We start from the raw sequence: 6,252 nt of genomic DNA, 5'->3' as shown, positions 1-6,252 counted from the left end.
ACAGAAAGGGGAACGAACTATGGTGCACATTTGGTGGAAGTGCTTGGTGATACTCCCTGTTCTGAACTATGGGAGCTTATATTGACTGTGGTGGGTCAGAGGGTCTAAGCATCATCCAAATGTTTCTTACTATTCATGTTGCTGGACACTCTCACCAACCAACAAAGCATGCTAGCCTCCCATGTCCTCATAGCTCAAACCTATTAATGGACAGTGAATGGAAGTCTACCGCTGCCACAAATAGGGAGGAGGTGAACTACAAGGTATCTATTAATGGAAAGTAATGGCTTTCATAAGTTCTAATAGACATCATAACCTCATGGAGACCTAGACCTACGGACTATGGGAGGAATATTTTGGAACAGATTAGGGATAGGAGTACTGACAGATAAAGCCCTGAGTTATGGTGTCTCACACACCCATTGACCATACCTCAGCTCCAGGGGAACGATTGCTGCACCGGAGAGTTGTATTGTTACTGTTATCTGCAATGTCTTGAATCTCGAAGCACGTTCATAGCCAAATATCACCATATGCAGAAAAAAATATGTTGCATGCTGTGGTAATGAAAGCACTGTCATTTTGCAAGTGAAACCCCTTATGAGGACAAGACCCAGGTGATCCAGAAGCCTGACTTTGTCATCTCTCAGCCAGTGCATATGAACCCCCCACATGAATCTACCCCAGGAAATGCTCTCTTTCTGTTACCTGTTTTCTTTCTTTCCTACTTTATTTTCTTCTCTGTTTTACACATCACAGCAGGTTGGTCATGTAGTGACTAAAAATGGAGTGATAACCTTGGACCAACAAGAGGTTAATGACACAAACCCTATCAGATGTTCATAATAATGTTAACCCCTTAAGGACACAACTTCTGGAATAAAAGGGAATCTTGATGGAATATTTCCGTCATGTGTCCTTAAGGGGTAAATGTACGATGACAATGATAATGCACATGTTCTGCACCAATGTTTACCACCATATGATTGAGCTAATGAGGCGCTTGTCTGTCACACTGTTATTCTTCTCCTCATTATGTATCATTGTTATTGTAAGAGTGAATTCAAATACACAAAAATAAGTCCTCGCTCAAAATATCACTACTCCTGGCCGTCATCAATGACCATAGTACACATCAGTCCCAATACAGTAGAAACCAAAGAAAAAAGTTACCTGTGCACTTTCCAAATCCCTATGTAAATTTAAATAAATGGAGGTTATTTAGTAATTCCAATGGCCATTATATGCAAGCCCACCTACCATGTAAATGCAAACCTCTTAGGTGGATCCTACACTGACTATTCACCTTGCTTCCTTGAGCTTCAGGCAAATATATCTCTAATGAGACAGAGTGGGGTATTTTTCTAAATGCCTACATACTTATTAACACTTAATAGGGAACACATGGGTTGGGTGGCAGCATTGTAACATAGCTATGTAATACAAAAGTGAATAAAAATGCACAAAAATAAGTCCTGCACTTAAACTCCCACTACTCCTGGGTGGCAGAAATTACCATCTTGTTTTGTCGAACGCGTACAGCGGGTTTTGGCCGTCGAGTGTCTGGAACTAATTTTGGACACTCGATCTCCTGAACACTGCTGAGACTTCCAGGACCACTTAGATTTATGATAATCCATCCGAAGACGGCGGCATTCGGTAGAAACTATGTACGAATGAAGCAGCACACACAACCATCAAACACACAAACGATTATGTGAACTGTTGTTCGACATTTCATAATGCACGAAAGAGACCGGCCACATCAGCTGATTTATGGTACTATTTATGGTACTATTCTGGGCAGGAGCCTCTTGTGCGGCCGGGCAGAAATGGGACTTCAAGCTAACTCCCGAACCCCTGAACCGATTTGTATGATTTTTTATTATGTTGATCCCCTAACTATGGACTATCAGAAAATATATGTTTTATGGGGTTTAGATGTGAATTTGGGGTATTTCTAAAAATAGGTAAAAATTTTCATTTTTCTGTTTGGAGATAACTGAGTTGATACAGTAATTAACTCAATTATCTCCCAAGCAGAGAGGAAATTTTGTGTAATGAATGGGAGTGTTTTATTATGTGACTCAATGTTTATTGGTTGTACACTGTTTTTACATGTGCTCAACTAGGTCCATCTCAGTGGTAACCCTTTTGGGAATAATTGTATAAAAGGCCAGCCTGGCTAATTAAAGCTTCAGATCTACTCAACCTTCAACACATAACCTTGTCTCGTGCTTGTAGGGAACCTGCTTTACAACTAATCACTAGCTCTTGTAAGAGCTCTATTACACCTTCAACTACTGGTTTGGCTGAGATGACATCTGGAGAATACTGTAGCACAGCTCCTCTCAAGGGAAAAGGGTGTTTCTAATGGCATACACCGCTCTGATACTCAGAGTGCCGTTACAACCCACATGTATACCTTTTTCCCTAATCTTGCATGTAATTCAACCACTAATTTGTCCCTTAAATCAGCCCTTAATCCTACTCATGATTCTACCCATAATCCAACTCATAATCCTACCCATTATACAACATATAATCTTACTTGTTACCCTGCCCCTAAACCATGTTTTAAGCACAGCCCATATTCCACCTCAGAGAGATTCCCTCTGCTGACATCGGTAATGTACAAAACAAAAATTGTGTACATTTTTGGTTCCTACCCCATGAAACTTGTGCTTGTTCTAGAATCTTTCTAGAATTAAAAAAAAAGTCTCTTTCATGCACCTCAAATATCAGAAAATCAGGGAAAAGGCAGCTACTAAGGATTGTAGCTCTTTTCATGAAGGGAGTGCAACAATGAAGTTAATTTTTAAACTCCAAATTGGAGTGATTTAAACAGCACATTGGAAACATTAAACTAATATAGTCAATTTTTAACCCAATCATATTTGAATTCTGGCAAAAACCCCAGAGTCATCCAAACCCAAGGGCTCAATGTGTGGAGGAAGTGGCTGTAAAGTCAAAGACACAGCTGTAATGTGAGATTCTACACTGTTTTCTAAGCCACAAACTGCGGATCCTGACCCTGTTTTTGAGACCCCAAAGGCCCGATCATGTAGCTGGAGAATCCAGAGACTTGATCCTATTCATGGGACAGTGTACACAAATACAGATTCCCACTGGTGAAGCTAATATATTTTGAAGAGAGTCTATCAGTGGGAAGTTACAACCCCAGACCCTGCCAGAGAATACATTAACCCCTTAAGGACCAAACTTCTGGAATAAAAGGGAATCATGACATGTCACACATGTCATGTTTCCTTAAGGGGTTAATATTGTTATTGCTACCTTGTAACCCCTGGAGAGAGCAACACAAATGCAATATTTACTATATATTAAAAAGCATATCTTTTTTCAATTAAATCTGTTCAAATATTTACAACACAAGAAAAAGGAAAATATCATAAGCAGAGAACAATTTTAATAGGCTTTACCCTTTCCCCAGTCATCAAGTCAATAATTTTAATTTTATTTTTATCAAATGGAGATTTCAATTTTAGGTTTTGGATATTATATTCTATACTTGCTAGTGAGATAGATGTATTCATGTATTTTTCTTAAATAAAGTCCATGCAGTAATAATGTTACTTAATACCTTTGAGGTGATTTTTATCATTATTTTCTTAATCTCACTATGATGAAGGCATGCTACATTTTCCAAATTCTCAAAGTTTAATATCTCGGATTCTATAAGATACCAGTCTTCCTGTTTACAAAGATCAACCTGAAATTTATGAGCTAGTGCAGGGGTAGGCAACCTTCGGCTCTACAGATGTTGTGGACTACATCTCCCTTGATGCTTTGCCAGCAATATGGCTGTAAAAGCATTATGGGAGATGTAGTCCAAAACATCTGTAGAGCCGAAGGTTGCCTACCCCTGAGCTAGTGTAATCATTGCCACATTTTTTTTAAACTTTGGAATACCTAATCCACCTTGATGGACACTGATGTATATGTTTCTAGAGATTCTTGTTTTTTTCTCTGACCATATAAAATGTTTTATCATTGAAAAAAAAATAATCACAGTAACAATCAGGATTTAAACAGGAATCATTTGTAGCAAATATAACCATTTAGGAAATAATTAAGCTTTTATAATATACATCCTGTGCATCCAAGAAACATTTTTTTTCCAATCTGTTAGATATTTCTGATATTCTTTAATTAAAGGTAATTCATTAGCTACCAGAGGTTATCTGATTTATTAGTTAAAATCACCCCCAAGAAAACCATATTGTTTTTGAAACTTTTGTTGGATTTCTGGTTTTATAGCAACTGTCATAGCTTCAGATTTAGATTCAATTTATAATTAAACAAATCTCTGTATAGATCAATTTTATTAAACAAAATTGTCACAGATGTTTCTTGTGAACCGATAGTAAGTAGTACATCTTCCGCATACATGTTTAATTTACATTCTATTTAAGAAGACAACCTTTTCGCGTCACATTCTTTATATTCAACAAATAAGAAAAAAAAAACCTTGTCCAACCACTCTGGCAGATGGATTCATATATAAGGCCATGACAAAGTCAATCAGGCTCTAACAAAACTTAAAAGCTCTCAAAGTTTCTTCCAGAAACAGTTAATTGACTCTGTCAAAGGCCTGTTCTGCATATAAAGATTGAAGCGGCATAAGGATCTGTTTTTCATTTTTATATTCAATAAGATATATATATATATATATTTTTTTTTTTTTTCATTGTTTAATTTTTATTGAAATTTTTCAGACAATAAATGACATTGGGGATACAGAAGGGAAGAAGGGGAAGGGTATAAAAATACAAGTGTATATAAACAGCACTTTGGTATTCACAATTATACAGCTGATATATGAGGACACACCACAATTGCACACAACAGCGCAAAGGAAATAAGAAATAAAGGCTGGTAAATTACATATAATACGCATATATAGGAATATACACGTGCATCATCTAGGTGGAACTTAGTTTTCGTCACATAGATTGTTGTAGTCGACCTTGCCAAGGATGTTATAAGCATTTTACAACACAATGTGCCTATGTCAACTCGGTCAGGTGACACGCGGAGTGTGTCGGGAGTCATATTATCTCCCTGTCTGAACTGTATTAGATCACTAATCGGGACTCAGAATGAAAGTAGCAACTTTACTATTTCCTTATATGAACAGTCCATTGTGGTACTCCGAGTTTGGAGGTTCATGTGCTGTGTATATAGATTGTTTATCCTCTGTGTTGTCGGTAAACAACTATGTATGCTCAAAATCTGCAGAGTTGTGATAAAATGGTATCTGTCCGCTCCAGAGGTGCATGCGGCGCTCCTCGCACCACATACGCTGTGGAGCAAACCATGTACTTGGTGCACCGCTGTCGAAAATTAATTGTCATATTCGAATTTTGCGGGGAATCAGTTGACTAAAATTGAGCGATAGTGCAAGACTAAGATAATTTGATGTCTCTATTGGTAAATGTAGGTTGTCAATAGCGTTATTTTTAGGTGGTAGTCAATGCAGCTGTCAAGTTACGTGCAACTTTAGTTATAGGCTGGAAGGGGATACAAAGATGGGGACAGGGGAGAGGTGAAAGAATAGAGGGAGGAATGTATATACAAAGACAAAGGGGAGGAAGGAAGAGATTAAGGGTAGAGGGGGGTGGGAAGGAGATGGGTAAGGAAGGGAGGAAGGTAGAGGTAGAGGTGTGGAAGCCACTTGTGCTTAGGAAGTCCAGATAGAACATAAAGGCCTAAAATGTTATGAGTAATCATACCAGGTTTGTGAATTGTTTATAAGTGGAATCCCAGTTTTTCCATTGTTCACTGAGTTTGGACACGATGCCTTTTTTGGCCCATTCTTTTTCATGACAGTAGACGGTATTAACTCTACTAAGTAATTCTTGTATGGGGGGAACTCTATTGCTCTTCCAATGTGTTACTATGCAGAGTTTTGCTGCTATCAGGACATTGAGAATTGCTGCTTTCGAGGAGATACGATGCAAGTCTGGTATTAGATGGAGCAAAAAACCTGCTGGACTAAGAGAAATACGTGTGCCAGATAGTGTTTGTATAATATTATTCACATAAAACCAGAAGGTGCAGAGTTTCGGGCAGGGCCGGATTAAGAGCCCAGTGGGCCTGGTGCTGATAATTATGATGGGCCTAATTACAAAATCTTATTGACCAAAAACACTAAAACAGTCCTACCTCCTAAGCGTCATGTATCTGATGGAGAAGATGCTGTAGGGAAACTCATAGGATGCAACTATG

The sequence above is a fragment of the Pelobates fuscus genome, chromosome 4, assembly GCF_036172605.1.
Source record: "Pelobates fuscus isolate aPelFus1 chromosome 4, aPelFus1.pri, whole genome shotgun sequence".
Classification (NCBI taxonomy): Eukaryota; Metazoa; Chordata; class Amphibia; order Anura; family Pelobatidae; genus Pelobates; species Pelobates fuscus.
The sequence above is the reverse complement of the archived record's forward strand: the minus strand, read 5'-3'. Positions refer to the sequence as shown.